The sequence below is a fragment of the Hemiscyllium ocellatum genome, chromosome 22 (genome assembly GCF_020745735.1).
Source record: "Hemiscyllium ocellatum isolate sHemOce1 chromosome 22, sHemOce1.pat.X.cur, whole genome shotgun sequence".
NCBI classification, from domain to species: domain Eukaryota; kingdom Metazoa; phylum Chordata; class Chondrichthyes; order Orectolobiformes; family Hemiscylliidae; genus Hemiscyllium; species Hemiscyllium ocellatum.
Genome location: NC_083422.1, coordinates 11,952,660 through 11,978,222, shown reverse-complemented (window position 1 = coordinate 11,978,222; position 25,563 = coordinate 11,952,660).

Sequence of the window (25,563 nt, the reverse complement as noted above, 5' to 3'; positions counted from 1 at the left end):
TGTCTAGAGATGGCTAAAACAGGTAGACACTGAAGTTCAGATTCGATGTGGTTTTCATAGGTTTTTTTTGAGGATTTTCTTTACATATCCACTGTGGGGTGTACTGGCATGCAGTGGTGTGTTGCAGGAAGTCTCAATGTCTCAAGGTATGAAGTGTGAGGAGGGACTAGGTTCTTAAATCTGGCACTGAACGCTCTACTTGTTCCCAATCCAAACATAGCCTGACCCACATCCCTCCCCTTCCTCCATAGCGGAGCACTCCCTTGCACACTTTCCTACCACCACACATACACTCACTCGTTTACTGGGCAGCTTAATCCTTGACCCCACACATACCTTACAAAGTGACAGATGGAGTACAGTGGTCTGCTCCTGCCCCTTTTTCCCCATGTATTTTTTGCCGGGAGCAGCTACTGTTGTGTCAGGTCTCATGTCCTCTTCCCATTCTTTATCACAACCAATGTGAATCCCGAACAAGATTTTGAGAAGATTTGTAGCTCAGGTTGAGGTTTTGGATGTAGGTTTGCTCGCTGAGCTAGAAGGTTCATTTTCAGACATTTCATCATCCAACTAGGTAACATCTTCAGTGGGCCTCAGGCAAAGCACTACTGATATTTCCTGCTCTCTATTTATATATTTGGTTTTTTTTATATCATAGCTGAGATTTCCTTTCAAGTTCTTTACTTGTTAATTTTCTGCTAGTTACTGAACTGAAAACTGCAGCCACTGACCAATTTTAAAACTACCATCTTGTAAAAGTAACAATTGTAAAGAGTAAACCAAATGCTTATAATTGTTGTAGAATGGGTTTTTTAAATCTTACCTTAAAAAAAATGACTTGAAGTTTACCTGACTATCTGGCAGACCCAGTGCAAGCAATGGTTAACATTGCATTTTTGAAGCGCTTCAAAACTGCACCAACCATTTTTTCCAGCCTGAATATAGGTAAGACATGGTCATCTGCCTTTGAGCAGCATTCATTTAAATGCATATATAGTGTCCACATTATGTCATTGGAGCATTTGTGACATTTTAATAATGAGCCTGAACTAAGCTCACACATTTTCCAACCCACCAGTGAAAACTTAATAAGTGGTCTTGCTAAAGTCCAGGGCAGGATTAGAAGTGTTTCCCAAGTCCTTCAGCTTTCCTGATTGTTAACTGATCAATTCAACTGATCTTTCCCAACCTGTTACCCAATTAATTAAATTTGTTAAGGTCAGCCTTGATGGATCTCTAAAAACAGAGTTTTATCACAATTTCACCACTAGTTGGCAAGAGCTGGCATGGGGCAGTCAAACAACCCAGAAAAGGGAAGGACTTTCAATAGCTCATGAATCATGCATCAGATAGTTCTTAATTTTAACCTACTTCACATCCAATTCCTATCCAGAGTTGAAAACATTCCTTAAATTTCTGTTCTAAAAAAGCCTGGTTGTATATACTAAAGAATAAAGAAAAGCGTCAACCTTATGAATCCAAATTTTACAAGTCTGATTTGTGATAGGGGAGGTTATGTTGTCGAAGTAAGAAATTTGAACACTCCCAGCAGAACCCACTCGACGTTGGTTCTTAATACACTGTTAACCTGGCCTGTTCCTTTGCCATTCTAAAATATATTTATTCTTAATCAGGCATGTTAGGACAAATTTTCATGGCACGTGGGACTTGAAACCAGATGTAGAGGCACACCACTGAGTCATAAAACACCACCCTCACTGCTCTATGTGGGCAAATCCAACTAATTGCAACTATGAAGAGCTCAAATTAATCAAAGACTATTTACATCGGCTAGCAATTTATCAAGCTGTAAGTCAATGCTAGACTCCCTTCCTAAAACAAAGCAGTTGCTTTGCATCCATAACCAAGGATGTGATGAATGTATATTAGATGTATGATTTCATATACTTTAGTAAATCTCTTGTGGCACTGTACTCTGTACAAATTAATGTATTTTATTGGAGATTAATAATAATGAATGGTTTCCTTTTGATAGCCATGCTCTTTCCAAATGTTCAGAAGTGAAAATCAAATTACTTTTCTGGAGACACCCATACATCCACAGCACAATGCTACCTGTTCTAGAAGCTCCAATCCCTGAAAAATAACATTACATTCAGGTTGGTATTTTAATTAATCACTGTGTCTCGCTAATAAATGAGATACAAACTTGTATTTTTCTCTACAAATAGCTCAAACTCCATCAAACGTGTACAGAGCAATAAAATGTATACTAAGATAGCAGGATTTGGAACTGATAAAAGGCAGGAGAGAAAATATAGCCTCAAGTCATGGGGATGTGCCGCTTTCATTAAATTAACTGTTTTTCCCCAAAGATTACTTGGAAATTACCAAAAACACATGGAGAGCATTAAAAAGAAAGCTCCCCTGAAGGAACACCGGCCTGAAGAAGTCGAGAGGTAGGAAAAGTAACTTGAAGTGACAGGTAGGTGTTTTAACTAATCAGTTTGAGCATTTGAGGTGACAACTGCACTGAGATGTAAAAAGGAATAAAAAAGGGTGAATAAGTTATCGACCAAATAAGCACCTGCATTGATTTCTTCTGATGAGTTGAACAGTAAGAGTTGAGGAAATAGGGAGACCAACATCACATGGTCAGAATCTGCTAACAAGAAGTAAATAGAGATTTGTAGTGCTGTTTGGGACTGAACATATCAGGATGTAATTATCCAGTGAGCAATGAACTAAATAAAGGATGAAGTTTCAGCAAGATTTGAAGCAAAAGTTATACTGCAACAGAAACAACAGGAAGTGCCAGCATTATTTCTTCTCCTGGAGGGTTATTAGTCTTTTGAATTCTATTCCACAGATGGAAATGAAGGCTGGATCACTGAATATATTCAAGGTGCAGTTAGACAGAATTTTGATCCACAAGGGAGTAAAGGGTGAGGAGAATAGGTGGGAAAGTAGAGTTAAGGTGAAAACAGAATCAGCCATGAATTTACTGGATGGCGGAATAGGCTCAATAGGTGAAGTGGCCTACTTCTGTTCCTAGTTCATATGTCTTTATTATCCAAGATATTTAATATACCCCCACCTGTGAATCCCCATGATCAGTCTGAAGATTTATAGTTTTATCGTATGGAATGTATTACAAATTTTGAGTGTACCAGCTACGGTGTTTATGTAAATTAAGTGGTTTGATGAAGGAGTATTGTGAGTCTATTTTTGGGACTCAAATTTCTGCATTGTGAGAAAACCTATAAGCAGTGGATGTAATTTTCTATCCGTGACTTCTTTGGCTGTAGTTCAGGGAAATAAAATGATAGTGTACACTATATGAGATTATCTTGCCTTGAAGTGTGAAATTACTCTGAGCCCAACAGGAAATTATTAACCCATGAATGCATATATGTTGCAAATAAATACAAAATAGCAAAGTATATTTACTTTGATATGGTTGTTCGCCATGTCCACCACACAACAATATTTGCTGGGAATGTCCATGATTATCCAAAGTAACAATGGCAGGAAGGCCGAGTTACAACGTAGCCAGCTTTCAGAATGAGTAAGGGCACATACAGATAAAAATCATGTTTTTTTGCAGAGGCTGTGATTTTGTACCCATAGAAGAGGCAGGCACCTCTTAGGAGCTGGACTGAAGTTTGTCAATAGCAGATGATAAAGGTTCTGTTCAAGATGATCTCTCCTCTACCATGAATACTGGAGATAATGATATGTTCCTGCTTTATCAAAGTGAACATCAGGCATGATGGAGCAAGTTGCATATGGCTTGACTGTGGACATCTGGTTCTCCTTCCACCAACTGTGTCTGGCCACTCCAATCTCCATTCTGAGTCACTGCTTTCAGTGGCAGTCTGAGTAGGTGAAGAGAGCAACAGAAACCCTACCATTCATCAGTTGTATGCAGTGACCACAACTGGGATTTGTGGTCAGCATGTGGAGACACCAGGAGTCGGCTGCAGCCAGGCGAGATGTAATATATTTATTATTTGCCAGTTCACTACAGGGGAACTGCTAAGAGACTTCAGATATGGGGGACTCAGATGAAAATGTGATGGCATGCCAGAGAATGCTGATGAGTATGCACTTTGTAATGCTGTGTACATTGACTGACCTGCCAGGCACCTTCTGCTAACTGATATGAAGGAACCTATCTTGATCTTTGTAGAGGGCATGTCAGTGCTTGCCACCCCCCCAACCCAACACTCCTGAAGCTTCTATTCCACCTACCCATCCTGCCACAAACCCAGAGGCAAAACTTTTGCTGGTTGTAGCGTTTATGTGGACAGGTCACATATATTCTGCCTTCCCTGTGCAGATGCAGCAAATACTCTGTTAAATCCAGGAATGCATCATCATGTTAAAAATGCTCCAAAGTACTTTGAGACTTTTCAATGGAAATGGTTACTCAAAATTACCTTGTTTTACAAGTTGGGCACTTGGCCCTTGAAGCAACCCGAGTGCCAAATTCCTCTTGCAGCTGAATGATTTATCGCTGAGTGACAAGAGGTGTTGAACAGACCATTATTATCAAAATTATGGAAGTGGCTGTCATGGATTCCGGTACGATTGTGTGATATCACGATAACAGCTTCCAGCATACCCATCAGATGCTTCTAAAGGCATGTTACACATTTTCAGTGGCACTACAGATCTGACTTTTGAACTCAAATGCAATGCTTAGAAAGGCTGCCAAAAAATGGCAATTTGGAAGAAAGGTCTTTTTGATGCAGGCACAATGCATTGTGGTCATCATAGAATTGACACAACACAAAATAGTGTCATTCAGACAGGAAGAAAGACTAGATAAGGCAGGGCTTGTTTTCCTTAGAGCAGAGAAGGTATAACAAGTTATAAGGGGAATGGATACGAGAGATGGAAAGAGACCTTTCCCCTCAGTAGAGGAGTCAATAACCAGTGGTCATGGTTTTAAGGGGAGAAGTGGGAACTGCAGGTACCCACAATCCTCTGGGTGAAAAATTATTTCCTCAAACCTGCTCTAAAGGGTGATGGAGGCTGGAATCCTCAAGATATTTAAAAATTATTTTGGTGAACTGTACTGGCCAAGAGCTGGAAAATGTGATTTGAATGAATAGTTGCCTAATGACTGGAATGGACACAATAGGTTGAAGGATCACCTAATCCTACAATGTTGTTAAAAAAAACTATGATTCTATGACTCATACCACCACACCTTGTTTTCTTTTATAGGACTATTCAATATACCCAGTCCCCTTCTTGATATTCATAATATGAATGCACACTAGAAGAGATGATACATAAATTAGGAAGATTGGGTGTGAATTTGGAGGAATGATGCAGCGAGGAACATATTTGCAGATTATGGGAGGATCAGGATAAGACAGGGAAATCATGGACCCTGGTTCTTATGTTTCTGGGCTCTTTATTCTGCCTCTCTTCTTAGCCCCTAACAGCTTTGCGATACACCTTGGGTCCTATACTACAGGATCAGCAGGAAAGGAGGGACAGGAGCAGACTGTGATTGGAGGACCAGAAGAGAGACAGGATATCCAATTGTTGGAACAGCAGCCCCTCACCAATTTGATCTCTCAGTTACGGGGGACAACCTTGCTCAGATTGGGCACAGAAGGCTGTCTGAACCTGGGTCCCTTAAAGATATGGGCCTCAGGAATTAAGAGCATTTGTGCTGCCCTGTTTGGGTTCTGGGGAGGACTGTGCAACAAATGTGGAGGGGAAGGTGATCCCCAGGTTTGAGAGCAATAAAATATTCTCAAAGTGCATGATGCTGGTGTGTGGATCTGAGGTGCAGGTGCGTGGAGTTGTGAGAGTTAAAATAATGTACATGAGAAACCAGAAAGAAAAATTACTGCTGCATCACTGAGCAAGGGAAAAAAAATTCTGGTCTGAACAGGAACCAGCTTCAAGTTTCTTAAGAGCTTTGAGCAATTGAGAAATATTAATTAGCATTTCACAGTGCTTAAAATGCTTAAGGAGCTTACAGTCTGATTTGCGCTCTCAGCGGGAACTAAAGCAGGCAGCTGAAGTACTGCCAGCCTTAGGCAGGGTGGTGCTGTGATCAGAAATGTTCAGTCCCATTAATTCTAGGCTGGATAGTATTGTACTTGCAACTAGGGGTACGAGGTATGTTTGTTAATTCTTCGGCAACTCCCAAAATTTGAGACACTGAAAGAAATGAAAAATGAATCAAAGAACTTAGAATAAGCAAACTTGAAAAGACCTAACTCTCCCAAGCCTGAACAACAGTACAGGTTGATGTGCAGATATGCATCCCCTGGAACATTACACCAGTGGTCTGCTGAAATCTGTCATGCCTAAGAGTTGTACACTCTTTCCCTGCTGAAAACAAATGACATTATTTTTTTCATAAGCTGTTTCAAATAGGTTGATACAGGAGCTCTCAGAGATTGAAAAACTGCTATAAATGATGAAAATATTTATTAATTCCCCACAAAAGATTACTAGTTTACTTGTATAAAAAAAAGCTTCCTATCTTTTCTCAAATGTAGGTGATTTGTCGTAGGGCTATTGAACACCGCAGGTCAAATATGTGAGGTCCAATTCCACCAGTGAATACAGAGTTAGTGGCTCTCTGTCTAATGCATTCAAAGGAAACAAAATAATTTACTCTTATTTTTTTTCGGGTTACTCATCTTTCAACTGTTTGCATCAAACGTTAAAATATTCTGCTTTGTCTTTAACATTGACATGAGTCTGACCTCCAATGCAAAGGAGGTCTCAATCTTTAGTTTCCTGTGTGTTTCAGCTTTCAATCTATGAAAGCTGTTAGCTTTTTAAACAATATGTGAATATACAAGGTACCTTACCCTTGGTTAAGCTTTTGCAGCATAGCTCAGCATGCTCCTGAAAATGGAGTGTTATCAATTGGCAAAATGAAAGACCTTGAAAATCACAATGTGTTCTCCAGTGAAGCAGTTTTGGTAATAATTACATGGTATGCCTGCTTTAAGCCACTTAAGCTTTAAAATTGAGCATGTGAACACAATACAAAGTGATAATTTTGTTGTGTCAATGGAATACACAAGTCCCAGAAACTCTTTTGACACTTTCAGACATTAGATGTCCTGCTCCAAGGACTGCAAACAAAACAAAAATCTAAAAGACAGAAGTACAGGTCCCCAGTATACCCTTGATCCTAAATGCACAGAAACCAGCCAAACCTCCACAGACGTTCTTGACAAAAGCATAAAGTTGGAAACGATTGAGTCTTTTGGTAAATCTTGTCCAAGAGTCTGAAAAGGTCAATACGGATAACTATGATAATCACCACCCACTGCAGTGATGTCGTATGAGAAATATACAAGCTAGGCCTGAGTTCTCAACCCCTCATTCTTTGAAACTCTAATCTAATTGAAACCTGCAAACTACTTAAAGGAATTTAGAGGGTATATGCAGATAAGGTATTTCTTCTGGTTGGAGTGTCTAAAACCAAGCAGTACATCTTAAAAATGAGGGAGTATTTGGAAATAGGGAGTAATTATTTCACTCTAGAGTTGTGAACCTTTGGGATTGTCCACCACAGAGGGCTTTGGAGGATCAGTAATTCAATATGTTGAAGATAGAGTTGCTCCCATTTTCTATGTTTCTATGATTAATGCATGATTAGCAGTGACATACAGGAGTTGGAGATTAGGTGGAAGCATTGAAGTGTTCAATAGCTATGATCTCACTGAATGGTGAGCAGGCTGAATGGCCTATTCTATTCCTATGTTCCTATTTCCTTACAATTTGAGGAGTCTATCATGCATTCATCTTATTAATGTAACAGGAAAATAGTTAATAAGCAATAAACAATTTCTTATTCAATAAAACAGCCTCTTGTAGTTGTGATTTCAAATAAATCTGTTGGACTATAACCTGGCATTGTGTGACTTCTGACCTTGTCCATTCCAGTTCAACACTGACACCTCCCCATCAACACTAGACCATGCAAGCTCTGTAGATCCCTACATTGCAAAGAGGATAATGGTGGCTTCATAAACCATGTGATGACGAGCAGGCTCAGTTCATCTGTACAAACAACATGGTGACCAGTATTGGAGGTCTGAAAACTTTTCAGCATCTTCACACTCAGCTCTAATTTGACTGCTCCTACAGACATAGTCAGCAGCATGAAGATTTGAACACTTAAAAATCCTCACGATGATGATCCTGTGGCAAGATTCAACAAGGAAAAATCTACAATTAATGATGAAAGCATCTCAGACTCAATAAGGCATCTCTTGTAGCAGGAGATTCCACAGTCACTTGGAGAACGAAAATTAATTACCTGAAGCAGATACACACTACACTATGTTGGAGCAATCCTGGGTAATGGTTCAGCTGGGGAGCAAAAAAACATCATGGGCTCTGTCATTAAAACCAAACTTGCTGATGGATAAGAGAAAAGTTCAAAAATATCACATATTACTGACTGGGAAAGAAAGTAGTTACAACTCAGATCAAGAGTTGCCATCATAGCAGGCATGCATGACTGCAGCAAGGGAAACCAACAGTACAAAAGCTATTTAAAGTGAGATCATGGGGGGAAATAATGCAATCAGAATTAGAGTGACAAGAGAGTACATTAAAGGACTAAGCAGTCCTGGTCCATTGGAAGTTGAAAGTTAGAAGCCTTCATTAAGTTCACAGAAAAAGTAGATCCTTCAATTAAAATTACGTTAAAGGAGGGAATTATTTAAACCACAGTAAGCAGGGATATCCGAGGGGAACAAAGAAAGGTGAAAGAAATGGGAACAACTGTAGAGTTGCAAAGTTGACATTATATTTATCTTTTAAAGCTGCTGAAATGAAGACTAATTTAAAACCATGATTCATGTGATCATTGTTTATTAAAGCTGCAGGCAGCAGGATTATTTTAGCAAAGTAATTAAGGAAACGGGAATATCTACAAATTTTGTTGCTGCTGAGGATATAAGACATCAAATCAATAACTATTATCTCAGGTCAGAACCTAACACCACAAAGGACTTTTAAAATATTATTTTATCTTCCTTTTTTCACAAGACTCTTTCCTTTTAAGTATTTACACCTGTTTATAAGTGTGCTTGATTTCATGCTTTATCATGTTGCTTGTGTATAATGTGTAATAAAATTCCTCTTTCTTTCATTCAAAAAAAACCCTTGTAATTGAATTGGCCCTTAATTTTGAACTGGTGAACTTCATTTTAGTTCAATTGTAATAAAGTTGCTAACTCAAAATAAAATCTTTGTTCAGGTCAACCAAGGAAGTTAAAGAGGGAAGCCAATTTACCCATCTTTTATCTGGTTGTTATATCTGGTATTTGATTTCAAGTTTTTTTTTTAAAGGCAGTCTTCAAATTGTCTCAATTCTAACAAAAGGGAAGTGATCCTGATCACATTCAGGATGATCACCTTGGAATCATTTGCAGGGAAGCATAAATTAATTGTGGTATAGTATAGCTGGAACATGCCTTTATGTTAAAAGCCGGTCACATAATGTTTATATATCTTATTATGTTATCTTAGTCAATAGTTGTTGCTAGGCCATCAGCAGTATAGTTATCAGATTTTCACAGTGATCTGCAACGAAAGGAAATTTCAGAAGATGCAATTGGAGCAACCCTGCATACAAGCATAGCTGCACAGAAGTGATATGATTAGATTAGATTCCCCTACAGAGTGGAAACAGGCTCTTCAGCCCAACAAATCCACACCAACCCTCCGAAGAGTAACCCACCAAGACCCATTTCCCTCTGACGAATGCACCTAACACTATGGCCAATTTAGCATGGCAAATTCACCTGACCTGCACATCTTTGGACCTTGGGAGGAAACCGGAGCACCTGGAGGAAACCATGCAGACATGGGTAGAATGTGTAAACTCCACACAGTCAGTCACCCAAGATGGAATTGAACCTGGGTCCCTGGCACTGTGAGGCACCAGTGCTAACCACTGAGCCACCGAGCCACTCCCAAATAAATACTGCATTTGAGAGATAGTGAGGAAAGAGCTCAATCTGAGACTGGTACAGTTGAGAATAGAAGCGAGTCAAACAGTCAGGACAGGCAGGGACAAGGTAGGACTAATAAATTAAATTGCATTTATTTCAATGCAAGGGGCCTAACAGGGAAGGCAGATGAATTCAGGACATGATTAGGAACATGGGACTGGGATATCATAGCAATTACAGAAACATGGCTCAGGGATGGGCAGGACTGGCAGCTTAATGTTCTAGGATACAAATGCTATAGGAAGGATAGAAAGTGAGGCAAGAGAGGAGGGGGAGTGCCATTTTTGATAAGGGTTAGCATTACAGCTGTGCTGAGGGAGAATATTCCTGGAAATACATCCAAGGAAGTTATTTGGGTAGAACTGAGAAATAAGAAAGGGATGATCGCCTTATTGGGATTGTATCATAGACCCCTCAATAGTCAGGGAAATTGAGAAACAAACTTGTAAGGGGATTTCAGCTATCTGTAAAAATATTAGGGTGGTTATGGTATGGGATTTTAACTTTCCAAACATAGATTGGGACTGCCATAGTGTTAAGGGTTTAGATGGAGAAGAATTTGTTAAGTGTGTACAAGACAATTTTATGATTCAGTATGTGGATGTACTACTAGAGAAAGTGCAAAACTTGACCTACTCTTGGGAAATAAGGCAGGGCAGGTGACTGAGGTGTCAGTGGGGGAGCACTTTGGGGCCAGCGACCATAATTCTATTAGATTTAAAATAGTGATGAAAAAGGATAGACCAGATCTAAAAGTTGAAGTTCTAAATTGGAGAAAGGCAAATTTTGACGGTATTAAACAAGAACTTTTGAAAACTGATTGGGGGCAGATGTTCGCTGGTAAAGGTACGGCTGGAAAATGGCAAGCCTTCAGAAATGAGATAATGAGAATCCAGAGACAATATATTCAAGTTAGAATAAAAGGAAAGGCTGGTAGGTATAGGGAATGCTGGAAGACTAAAGAAATTGGGGGTTTGGTTTAGAAGAAGAAGAAAGCATATGTCAGGTATACACAGGATAGATCGAGTGAATCCTTACAACAGTATAAAGGTGTAATCTTAAGAGGGAAATGAGGAGAGCAAAAAGGGGACATGAGATAGCTTTGGCAAATAGAATTAAGGAGAATCCAAAGGGTTTTTACAAATACAATAAGGACAAAAGGACAAGAAGTGCCGGAAGACTGGAGGTTGGCTAACATGGTGCCACTGTTTAAGAAGGGTGGTAAGGACAAGTCAGGGAACTATAAACCAGTGAGTCTGATGTCGGTGGTGGACAAGTTGTTGGAGGGAATCCTGAGGGACAGGATGTACATGTACTTGGAAAGGCAAGGACTTATTAGGTCAGTCAACATGGCTTTACGCATGGGAAATTATGTCTCACAAACTTGATTGAGTTTTTTTGAATAAGTAACAAAGAGGATTGATGAGGGCCGAGCTATGGATGTGATCTATGTTGAATTCAGTAAGGCATTCAACAAGTTTCCCCATGAGTGACTGGTTAGCAAGGTTAGATCTCATAGAATACAGGGAGAACTAGCTGTTTGGATACAGAACTGGCTCAAAGGTAGAAGACAGAGGGTGGTCGCGGCGGTTTGTTTTTCAGACTGGAGGCCTGTGACCAGTAAAGTGCCACAAGGATTGGTGCTGGGTCCTCTACTTTTTGTCATTTACATAGATGATTTGGATGTGAGCATAAGAGGTACAGTTAGTAAGTTTGCAGATGACACCAAAATTGGAGGTATAGTGGACAGTGAAGAAGGTTGCCTCAGATTACAAGATCTTGATCAGATGAGCCAATGGGCTAAGAAGTGGTAGATGGAAGTTAATTCAGATAAATGGGAGGTGCTGTATTTTGAGAAAGCAAATCTCAGCAGGACTTACACACTAAATGGTAAGGTCCTAGGGAGTGTTGCTGAACAAACAGACCTTGGAGTGCAGGTTCATAGTTCCTTGAAAGTGGAGTTGCAGGTAGATAGGATAGTGAATAAGGTGTTTGGTATGCTTTCTTTTATTGGTCAGAGTATTGAATACATGTTGTGGCTGTACAGGACATTGGTTAGGCCACAGTTGGAATATTGCATGCAATTCTGGGCTCCTTCCTATCGGAAAGCTGTTGTGAAACTGGAAAAGGTTCAGAAAAGATTTACAACGATGTTGCCAGGGTTGGAGGATTTGAGCTACAGAGAGAGGCTGAATAGGCTGGTGCTGTTTTCCCTGGAGCGTCAGAGGCTGAGGAGTGACCTTAGAAAAGTTTGCAACACCATGAGGGGCATGGATAGGATAAATAGACAAGGTCTTTTCCTGGGGTGGGAGAGTCCAGAACTAGAGGGCATAGGTTTAGGGTGAGAGGGGAAATATATAAAAGAGACTTGAGGGTCAACCTTTTCATGCAAATGGTGGTGCGTGTGTTGAATGGGCTGCCAGAGGATGTGGTGGAGGCTGGTACAATTGCAACATTTAAGAGGCATTTGGATGGGTATATGAATAGAAAGGGTTTGGAGGGATATGGGCGGGGTGCTGGCAGGTGGGACTAGATTGGGTTGGGATATCTGGTCGGCATGGATGCGTTGGACCAAAGGGTCTGTTTCCATGCTGTATACCTCTATGACTATAACTCTATGATTCTAAGTGGACACAAAAGAGTTCATTGTAATATTTCGAAGAAGCACAGAAAAAATTCTCTACAATGGCCAAGCTAATATTTATCCTTCAGGGAACATTTGTTTAACAGATTATCCAGGCACTTTCATGTTTCTATTTGTAACCCTTGTGGTAAGCAAATTAGCTGTCATATGTTCTAAATTACAACTATAACCATACTTGACAACTACTTCACTGGGGCATTCCGAAAGTACATCATAACCAAAGTGGAGAAAGGAATAATACAATGGCAAGCATTTTCTACTTTTTTGTATTGACCGACAACTGGATATCTGGGCCTGAGAATTACTATTTGAACTGAACCATCCATACACCTCACTCACCAATGGAAAACAAGTTTCCAGTCTTTTTTTTGAGAGGACTGAAGTTAAAAGAACTTTTTCAAACAGTTGTTTAAGCCATTCCTTTGAGTTCTTGTATGCAGCAAGGCAGATTATTGTTTCAGAGGAAATGATAATAAATATTACATAAAGTAAGAACATGTATTAAAATTCCAACTCAATGACAATGTTGAGACTGTCACTGCCACAAATCTGCCAGACATTTCCTGCACTATGATTCTACTGTCATACAATGTTTAGTGAAAAGGGGAGAGCAGAAGGAAATCAACATTCATAGGGAAATGGTGTTGGGGAAATGGATGGGATTGCAAGCAGATAAATCTCAGGCCCTGATCGTTTACATCTCATACAATTTAAAGAAGTGTAGTGAAAATAATGGAGGCATTGGTGGTCATCTTCCAAGATTCCACAGACTCTGGGACAGATTGAAGTTGAGTGGAAAGAAAATGAGAGTTGATCGCCTGCCATTGATAGTAGAGATAATGCTAGAGTACATTATAACATGGTGAACAGCTGGGTCCATTAAAACTACTGGCAGGATTGGACAGAGTCAGCATGGATTTATGAAACAGAAATACTTGACAAAACTACTCGAATTCTTTGTGGATGCAATTAGTGGAGTTGACTGGGGGATGTGGGTTTATTTTGATTTTCAGAAGGCTTTCGACCAAGTCCCATGTAAGTGATTGGCATGTAAGATTAAAATGTATGGGGTTGAGGTGGTGTATTGAGATGGATAGAAAACTGGTTGGCAGATATAACACAAAAGTATGGGAACAAATGGATCTTTTTCCAAATGGCAGGCAAAGACTAATGGAGTATCACAGGGTACAGTGTAGAACTCCATCTATTCACAATATATATGAAATGATTTAGATGAGGGAACTAATTGTAATAACTCAAAGTTTGCAGATGACACAAAGCTGAGTAAGGAGGTGAACTGTGAGGAGGATACAGAGATGAGAGAGTAGCCATATGTAGCATAATGTGGATAAATGTGAGGTTATTCACTTTGGTAGTAAAAACAAAAAGGCAAATTATTATTGGAATGCCTGTAAATTTAAAGAGGGAAATGTGCAACGAGAACTGAATGTTCTCTCCCCAATCAGTGAAGGTAAGCATACATGTGGTCAAGAAGGCAAATAGTATGTTGGCTTCATAGTGAGAGGATTTGAGTATAGAAACAGAGATACCTTGTCACAATTGTGCAAGACCTTGGTGAGACCATATTTACAATCCTGTCTGAAGTTTTGATCTCCTTATATGAGCAAGGCTGTTCTTTCTAATGAGGGAGTAGAGTGAAGGTTTACCAGAATGATTCCTGGGATTACAGGTCTAATGTCTAAGAAGCAATACACTTGGTTAGGATTATATTCACTGAACTGGAGAAGAATCAGGGGTGATTGCACAGAAGTGTATAAAAATCTAACAGGACTAGGCAAAGTAGGTGCACGGAAGTTGTTCCCACTGACAGGGCAGTCCAGGTCAACACCTGACAATATGGGATAAACCATTTAGGACTGAGATAAGGAGACATGTCTTCACACAGAGTGGTGAGCCTGGAGAATTTGTTACCAATGAAAGCAGTCGAGACCAAAACATTGTATAGTCTCAAGAAGTTGGACATAGCATTGGGGCCAAAGAGATCAAAGTATATAGGGGAAAGCAAGAACAAGCTATTGAGTTGAATGGTCTGCCATGACCACAATGAATGGCAGAGCAGTCCTAAATGGCCAAATAGTCTACTCCTACTTTCTAAGTATTTATGCTTCTATATTGTCCTGCACTTAGTTTAAGCACTTTCTCACTTGCTCTGAACAGCTACGGTTAAGCCAAACACTAGTATTTTCAATACAGCTATGCACAATATGACGCCAATAGACTACCATGTGAGTTGGATTTGAGAAGTAATTGGACCAGCAATAATAACATTAATGCACAGATTCACCGTTATATTATTGAGCTGCTACTTCACGCTGAGTGTAAATTTATAATGAAAGTTAAAGACGGAAAAATGTGCATAAATGGCACTGATCAAACTACTCAACTATAAAGCACAAATAACACATGCGCTAAAAATAACATCCAGACTAATTTCCATACTATTAAGTATGCTTTCCTGATCATTAACTCCCAATATTCCAAACTTAGTTGGCAGATATTTTTCATATAAGTTCACACTTGCACAGCAGAATTGTTCAGAGAGTAGCTGCATAAGTCTCTCTGTTGGTGATCATTTAACAGGGTTGGAGAAACAGCCAGAGAACAGAGAATGAGCAATAACTTTAGAGATTTTGCCCACATATCACCTCAAGGCAATAATAACAATAATAACTAAACAGTGCAATATCAAAGGAGATGCAGGAACACAGACAACGATTTGGGGAAGAGGGAGTGGTTAAAATAGCCAAATCTTTGAAGTTGGCAGATAAGTGGGCAAAAACTCAAATTTATTGCTCATTCTTTGAACATATGCGACTACTCCATTAACAATTCTGCTGTACAGTGTGAACTTATGTGAAATATGTCCAGCAGTTGACACAATTGCTTTTATTTTAAAAATACATTTAGTGTTCTGGACTTTATAAATAGAAGCAGAGTGGATAAAACAAGTATAAAAGAAAATTTAATTTTTTTGACAGCAATGACAGCTTCCACTTCGATGCATCTTTTAACAAGGGAGAAAATATTCTATGGTAGTTCACAGGAGCATTAACAAACAAAAGTTTCAAAATGATGAGATGTGATCAAAAGGCTGGGCTACTGACTTATAAAATTGAGCATGCGCAGGAGATCAGAATTGGAAGGACACAGTTCTCAGAGATGTAGGGAAGGCAGTGGTTACAGAAATATTTGCAAAGTACTGAGGTCATGGTGAAATTTGAAATTAAGGTTAAGGCTTTTTAACATTAAGGTATTGCTGAACCAAGAACTATTAAAAGTCAGTCAGCACAGAGATGATGGAGAATTGGACTTGGTTCAATTTAAGATATACAGAGATTTTAAAAATATATTCAAATTTATGATTAGGAAGTTGACATTTAGGAATTGGATAGATAAGTCTAAAGATTAGAGGCATACATAACGGCATCAGCAGACAAACTGAGATAGGGGAGAAATGGACAATTTGATCGGGATAGGAATAAATGGTGTTGCTGATGGAGAGATTGGAACGTCAGCTCACTACGGAATGGGGCACTAGTGTTGTTCCAGTCCTTGTTCAACTTCAGACAGTGGTCAAGAAAGGGATGCTGGTGGTCGCTAGGAAACAGCAAGTTTTGGAACAATTGGCTAATCATCAAATACACATTAAAAAATAACAGGCAGTAAAAAGGCTCAAGAGAGTTGTTGCCTTAGAAATCGTAAACTTGAGTTCCAAAGAAGTCACAGTTAACTTTCTCTGTTACTACAGGTGCCGCCAGAGCTGCTGAGTTTCTCAAGAACTTGTTTGTTTTTGTTTTACATAGATCTTGGACTTTTATCCAGAAAATCATATGTCTCATAATATTTCACTCATTACTGCTACCTTTTCCAAAATACTTATCTCACCCTGGGCAATATTACCATGAAAGAAGTAACGACCCATGCTTGCCACAAATACAGACACAAAGTGTACCCTAGTGTGATGCTACTATTACTTTAAGAGGTGTATTTTGTCCTGTAGTCCATTCCACAACCAACACTGCACCTTCCCACTGCACCTTCCCATGTAACTGCCCTTTGACCCCCTCCCTGCTCACCATCCAAGGGCCTAAACAGTCTTTCCAGGTAAAGTAGTATTTCACCTGTATCTCCCCCAATCTTGTGAATTGTATTTCCTGCACACAATGTGGCCTACGCTACTTTGGAGAAACCATACACAGACTGGATAACCACTATGTGGAATATCTCCAGTCTGTGCGCAAGCATGGACTCTGACCTTCCCATAGTCGATCATTTTAAGACAGCGTCTTGCTCACATGCCCACATGCCTGTCCTTTGCATGCTGCAGTGTTCCAGTGAATCACAGCACAAACTGGAGGAACAACATCTCATCTTCAAACTAGGCACTTCACAGCCTTCTGGACGTAATATTGAGTTCAACACCTTCAAACTGTGAACTATGTTTTCTCTTTCTTTTAGCTTGTTACATTTTGTTATCATGTCCTCTCCCCTCACTCCCCATTCCTGTTGGACTGTCTATCCCTGCAACTCTGGCAGGAGACACACCATTGTTCTGCCACTCTCACATTCTCATCACTTAATCTGAACTATCAACATTTTATCTCCACCAGGACATTACACCCACTATCCTCACACTTCATCCCCCCAAAAAAACTATCACATAAATGCTGTCCAATCCAAACTTCACTTCAGTTCCACAGAATCATCATCTAGACTCAAAACGTTAGCTTGCTGTCTCTCCATGGATGCTGTTAGACCTGTTGTGATCTCCAGCATTTGTTGTTTTCAGTACACATTCCAGCATCTACAATAATTTGCTGCTAAATCTATAACATATATGATTTGCTGCATTTACCCAGAAGCTGTCCAGTGTTTCTTGCATTCTGTAATCATGTAGCACCAAGGGACATTGGGGATGCATGTGCAGGAAATCTGGTTCCAAGTGCTAAGCCAGATCCCAGAACACAACATATTCAACTAACAAGACTGGACAACACAACAATGCTACTAGCAAGGACACTGTTAATGTGGTGCACAGGCTCAATCAGGTTCAAAGTTAATCAAACAAAAGATAAATTTCAGAAGATGACCAAGTTATCCATATTATTAACCTCACACACTATGTAAATTGTAGTATCACAACCAAAGGCTTTTACAACCATTGAAATCAAAAGGTCCTGAAGAGACAATTTGAGACATATTAAAAACTAAAAATTGACATGGGACCAAATGGTAAAACATCAACACTATGCATCCTGATAGACATGTACCTCAGCATGTGGTTTTCCATGGTGCAGCGTACAAGAGGCCTTTGAACCATATTATGGCTCAATAATAACAATCACAATGCAGTACTAGCAGGAAAGCATTCCCGCTTTGAAAGGCCAAGAATCATTAAACTCGAGAGACAAGTCTCTTTCCAGAGGGAAAACAAAATGGTTGATTGCCTTAAGTAATGAAAGATTAACTAACTACGGCAAATGACATGTTTGTGATGCTTGCCAATGGATAAACTGATCAAATTACTGAAGGATGAACAGTGTCAATGTTTGATATCACATAATGCTTGCATGGACAAGGAATGTAAGAAAATGTGCCTCGGAGCAATAGCTAGCTTGCTCGGGAATCAAAGTCATTTCATCAGCAACTGAAGGTTGAGACTGAGCAGGCTCATCACCTATTTCGATCTGATCCTTAGGTAAGTCCAAGTAACTGGGTTACTTGTGATTGTAAGTATTGTACAGGTAAGTTTGTGATGCATTACTATTATTGCAGTATTTTTATACTGACCTTGCTTTATGAAAGAATAATAGGGTATATCCATTTTTGGGATTGCCTTGGGTTACTGATGTCTGGAGTAAACCCAAAGGAACAGAGAGAGTCAGAATATTACCCTATAAAGCTAAGTGTATCAATCTGAACAGCAGTGGGAGCCATGCCATCCACATAATGGTTCCATCCATTAACTGGATGAGAAAAGCAACAGATCTATTCACAGTCTATGGGGAAGATTGCATCCTTGTGAAAAATTACTTCTCCAAATTTCCTATTGTTTGATGACTTAGCCACAAAATATACACAAACTTTGTTAACACAAGCATTATTTTCAGTTTATTCCATATCCCAGATTAGATAATGCAACACACATTTTATGATGTATACTAAATGAAGATTGAGGAGGTTGGTACAACATTTAAGAGGCATTTGGATGGGTATATAATTAGGAATGGTTTACAGGGATATGAGCCAAGTCCTGGCAAATGGGACGAGATTAATTTAGGACATCTGGTCAGCATGGATAAGTTGGACCGAAAGATCTGTTTCCATGCTGTACATCTCTGTGACGCCATGACTCAAATAACATCATCTACCACCATTCATGATTATATGGTTTTGCATATGGTATATACTATCAAATTAGTGATCGTTAAGTGTTGAACAACAAACCAAAATTTTCACATTACATATCTGATTGTTTTTGTCAAACACTAATGGAGAAGGGATTTTCATCCCCAATATAACTTATGCTCAGAAAGCAAGTATAAACAGCCTTGCCCAGCAACCAATCGTCAAACATTTCAAGATACGAGCTATTCTTCTTTAAAATTTATAGAAGTATGAAAGAGATGTCCAACAAGTGAGCATGTGAAAAGAATGACCAAAACTGTAAACTGAGCAGAAATAGGAGCAAGAAATATAACCACAAAGACTTCTAAAACAATCAACCAACTCAGATAATGTAAAGTCATTACTGATCATGGTGCTCCACTGTGAAGGAAAATAAGCCAGCTCAGATGAATGTACAGCACATAAATTATGATGACAGTGAGGACAATGACAAAGATAATTGTCCAGTGTGTTGAAAAGAAAGCTATGCTATCAAATAAATATAACACAGAACAATATGTACCTCGTCAGTTGGGAATTATGACAACCAGACCAAGATGAGCTGCAAAAGCTCCAAAGCATTCCATTGACATGTTAGTCTTGTAAAATCTTCTTATAACTTTGTGTAATTTTCAAATTGACACCATGTATCTCTGGTTATTCCATCATGAAGTGCACTCAAGGCTGAAGTATTGTTACTTCAAATACCATATCTGTTTGAAATAGGTTTTAGCTTTGAAAGAAGGGAAATGTATGTTCTATCCCTCAGTTAGTATGGCAATCCACCATTATGAGGCATGCTTATGATATCATCATTGTATCACAACATATGACCTGAGTGTACAAACAACTCATACTCCATCTTAGCTTGGATCACTTGAAACATGACACCCTACTGGAAGCGTTCTCCTTTTTTATAACTCAATATAACTCCAGAAATTTGCAACCATGAATAATATTTGCATACAAGTGTTAGTTGTAATAAATGTTAGTTGAATTTTTCAACACTACAGTATGTAGGTCCAGTTTCTAACGTTGTGTAAGATAAAATAAGCATTGACACATCAGATACAATACCTGGTGAATGCAAATTCTCACCGTGCTGTTACTCATTTGTCACATATTTTGACCAAACTATTGAGATTTGCAAGTAATACATTATATCTTCTACTACATATAGTAACAATTTCCTGTCATATATGTTACATTTAATTTTACTGACGTCTTCAATTGTTGTAAAAGAAGTTGCTTTAGCATCAATATGTGTAAAAATAGCATGTGATCTGCTGGTATCTTAATAATAATATTATAACATATACTTCTTACTTACATTACCCTTCCACCATTTTATCCTGTAATGCCCTATGTCAACATTACCCATAGAGCTTGGTGCATTAGTCAAAGGAAAATGGGTCTGGGTGGGTTACTCTTCAGAGGATCAGTGTGGAGTGGTTGAGCCTAAGGGCCTGTTTCCACACTGCAGGGAATCTAATCTAAAAATTAGAACGGTGTTGTGCTTCACTTGTGTTTACAAAAGGTCGTGTGATCTTTGGAAAAGCAAAGCTGTTTCGAGAAAGATGAAATGAATTCGCTCCTTTTGAGAGACAAGGCAGTGGAAAGGGCATTTGGCTGCAGGAACAGCAGCTTTGGACAGTCATTTTCTGCTTTATCTCAGATTGGGGAATTGGAATGACAGCTCCAAGAAGCAAAGAGAAGTCTCATTCTTTCTCCAAGAGAAGAAAATAAACCCTGACAGTTGTGAAGGGTTTTGCTGGAAGCTATGCTCTCCCACTCTGTCTTTTCCTTAGAGAGAAGGGAATGCTCACTGAATAAAACATTTGGGTCTAACTGAGGAACTTCCATCAGCCTGTGCTTGGATTTCATTGACAGAAATCAAAAAGAATTGAGAAAGGCATTTCATTTCATCTTTGTGGTTGCGAATCTTGATACACAAATTTGTTTTGCCTTTTTGTTTCCACCCACAACAACTCTGTGTTAATGTATGCCCCATTGCAGCCCATTTGCACATGAATATTTTTAGTATGGTGGCTCAGTGGTTAGCACAGCTGCCTCACTGAGCCAGGGACCTGGATTCAATTCCAGCCTCAGGTAACTGTTTGTGTGTAGTTTGTACATCTGCGTATCTACGTGTGTTTCCTCTCACAGCCCAACGATGTGCAGGTTCAGTGGATTGGCCATGATAAATTGCCCATAATGTCCAGGGATGTGTAGATTAGGTGGATTAGCCATAGGAAATGTAGGGTTACAGGGATAGAGGAGCAGGCAGTGAGTCTGGGCAGGATGCTGTTCAGAGAGTTGATATCGACTGGTAAAACACAATGGCCTGTTTTCACACTGTAGGAATTCTGTAAATTTGAGTTTATAGGTGATATAGTCTAAGTTTCCACAAATCAGTACAAGTAACATAATTTAACCATCTTGGTGATTCAATTGGACTTTCACACTTTCAGGATGTTTCATGGAACACTGAGGCTGTCAGATTTGTAACAATACTTCTGCCTTGAATGTACTCAATTACAGAGCAATCACAACTCAGTGGGGGTGAGAATTCCAAAGATTCACATCCCTCAGGAATGAAGAAATCTTTTCTCGTCTGAAGCCTCAAATTCTTATCTTGATGCTGTGGTTCCTGAGTTTTGGATTCGCAAGTTGATGGAAACAAACTATGTAAGTATTGCAAACCCCTTTAGATTCCCCATTGCAATGAAATAATCACTCAAAACAATGTGGGGTCTCAACAATCAACTCCCACTTATGCTGCAACAAAAATATACCTGGCCATCAGGAAATATAGACCAATATTTCATCAGGAAATGTATATTTTGAGAGTTGTTGTTTTTTATTAAAAGGTAGGTGGAAAGGTGTGTAGATGGTGGTGAAACCAGTGACAGATGGAGTACTCTTTCTAGTCACACCAGGATGCTGAAGCTGATTTCTGGTCATTTGGACGCCTCAGTTAGTGCACTTCTCCCTGACCTTCCAGTTTGACTCTGTGGATCTAAGTTTTGAGGAGTTGTACTTTATCTGAGGGTACTCATTGAATATCTGGCAACTTCCTCAAATGATCTAGATGAGACTCAAAGAAGATGAAAATGAATGAAAGGGTCACCCATTATTGGAATCAAGGAAGCTACTTTGAGAAATTCTTTACTCATTCACAGGATGCAAGCATCACTGGCAAAGCCAGCATTTATTATTCATACAATTGTGCTGAGAAGTTGGTGGTGAGCTATTATCTTTAACTAATGTAGTCTGTGGCACAGTTCCAGTCATATTGCTCTTAAGAAATTTCAGGACCTTGATCTTGTAAAATAACATATTTCTGATTCAGTAAGGTCACTATCCATCTACTGACAGTGAACACTAGTTTGGAAAGTGCTATCAAGGAAGCCTTGGTGAAATCCTGAAGTATGTCTTGTAAATTGTATGCAATCATTTCGGATGGAGGAAGTCAATGTGTGTCAAGAATGCCATTCAATTGGGCTGCTTTCTCCTGAATAACATTGAATTTCATGTGTTGGTGAAGTTGAACTCATCCAGGTAAACAAAGTATTTCATCATATTCCTGATATGTACCTTACAGATAGTGGAGAGAGTTTGGGAAGTCAAGAACTGAATTATCTACCACTGAATACCCAATCTCTGATCAACTCTTGTAAACACATCATTTATGTCAAAGAAAGTGAGGACTGCAGAGCTAAAATTGTGTTGCTGGAAAAGCGTAGCAGGTCAGGCAGCATCCAAGGAGCAGGAGAATCAACGTTTCAGGCATGACCCTTCTTCAGCTATATTATCTATGTAGCTGGTTAAGTTTCTGGTCAATAGTATCACTCAGAGTATTCATGATGATGATTCAGCAATGATAATCTTATTGAAAGCCAAAGAGAGTTGGTTACATTCTCTTGAAGATGGTCATTATTTGGCATCAATGTTACTTGCCACTTATCACCCCAAGTAGGTCTTGATGCAGGTAACTACAGGTCCCTACATTATCTGAAAAGTTGCAATTGAAAGCAGTAATCACTGCAGAATTTGCTCACCTCCTGCCTTATGGAACAAGAAAGTTATTGATAAATCAGGAAGTTATTGGTAAATCTGTCCAGGTAAAGCTTGAGGAACTCCTGCAGTAATGTCACAGCAATTCTGAATGGAATCTGTCATTCTCCCTGATATTAATTTGTTATTTTCTAAAATGAGAAGGGAGTTCAATTTTTAATGGAAAAAGATTTATTGTCATCTAACACTGTCACTCGAAATCTAAACATTTTAAATGAACGAGTGACAGCAGAAATATGAGAGGGAGAGAAAGACACAAGGCACACTTTTAAGAAGCAAACTCAGACAGAAGATTTAATGTTTCTCTGGAAACCTTCGGAAAATCTCTTAGGATGTTGTAAATCAATGCTGTCAGACTTTGTACATTCCATAACTCCAATGCTATCAGACCCAGCACCACAAAATATCAAGGTCTCTCACACTGCACACACTCTTGCTGTGTATTCCCAGTTATCAAGTTGATAAAGGATAAAAGTTAAATACATAGGTAAAGGTCAATGGAATAATGGGCACAGTCACTGAATTTAGTCTCCAAAGCACCATAAAAGACCCAGAAAGCTAATTAATAGTGTCTCATTCAATCACTGTAAATATGTGACCTTCATGTTACCCAGTCCATGATAGAAACATTCTGACTCTTACAAAGCAGGGTTTCTCTGCCTTACCATGCACAACACTACAGGAGGGCTTGCTAATGATGAAGAAAAACATTGGTCCAAAGTAAGTGAGAAAATACAAGATTGGAGATACCATTCATTATTTACATGTTGTGCATACTAAAATAAATGAACGTTTATTTAAAATTTCTGCAAGGATTGTTGGTGTAGTGAGTGTAGCACACTTTCTCTTCACTATGTTTATGAAACTGAGAGAAAGTGATAACCGTTTCGCTGATCAATCATGACTTTATCGTTTTCTTCAACTTCTTCAATCATTTGGTAAAATGATGAATCATCTTTTCACAAGCTATCAAAAACTCTTAATTTGTACTAAGACTTTATATTGTTCTGATCTTAGTGGAGACCAGCAACTTTGATTGAGAAATTTCTACTCTTAACTGTTAACTAAAATATTCACACTGCAAGCTGAACACTCTATTTTATAGAAGATAGTTTAAACCTGAAATCCTGCAAAAACGAGTTCATTACCCTGTACTTTATAGATAGGAGCGTTAAACCTTAAAATTCCTTCCTTCTGGACACAAATGAAGGTCCACAGCTCTCAAGAATTTATTTCAACTCTCTTTAGTCCTCATGGAGATCTAAAATATCTTGCAATCCTTCCACTAGCTAAGAGTTAGCTGAACCCTCCACCTCCGAGTGATTCTCAATCAAAGAACATCCCTTGATATCTGACAATTATCAGTTCTTGGTCCATAGTTCTTTCCTCACACCTGGAAAATTCTGTCTAGCTATCAACGTTCCTCTAGCAAACTACCTGTTGGTAAGAAATCCAAAACCCAAACCTTCCCAAAAACACTGTGCCACAATTTATCTTGTTCTAATCACAGCTAATGTTTTTACTTGAAAAGTCAGTTCCCAGACGAAATCTGGCTTTATGGGTTGTTTTGTATTACTAAGGTGGTCTTTGACTGAAACAAGCATATGATGTTGCAGATTTGATTCGAACAAAAATGCAGCATTCGTATTTTTGTTACATGTAGTTTCCTTTATAACTATACTAAACATGAGTGGAGAATAGCACTTCCCAAAAACTCCTGCCTATTTCTGCTTGCATTCTAATAGGTGCTGTACATTGGAACTGAGGGAGGGGTTCTGTGAGGGGCAGTCGCTCAGCATTGCAGACTGTCTCTATGAGAAATCATATGAAGATTACCCAAGCTGCAGACTAATTCGCCAGTGGAGTTACCTTAACACACAGACTAACCAGCTTTCCTCATAAGAACATACAAGAAAAATGCCACACAACATCATTACTTGCAATTCCATCATCGTTCCTTGACTGTCACTGTGTCAAGGTTGTGGAGCTCCCTTCCAAGCAGCACTGTGGGTATACCGACATTAAAGACTGCAGTTGTTCAAAAATGAAGCTTACCATGGTCTTCTCAAGGTCAATAAATGCAAGCCTAGGAGGATGATGCCCACATCCCATGTCTTTTATTGTTTGAAAGAAAATGACCAGCAGATTTGCCCCATGCTGTATTAGTCCATCTTATGCATTCAATGGTTTGCCTGCCCCTCAGTCAGCAATGCAATGTTCCAGGAGAGACTGAGAAAAACAGGCGACCAAATTAGGAGGTGACAAAAATAGAGAAATGCCTAACCCCTGACAGCAATCAAACAAATTCTAGGAGACATCAGTGAAAGGAGGACAACTGAAAAAGTTGTGATACTTTGCAATGTCAGTCCTGTTTAGAAATTAATTCCAATATAAACATTTACAGTAGATCTGTACTCTGGTCAGAGTGCATTTTGAATGTTGAGAGCAGTTTGG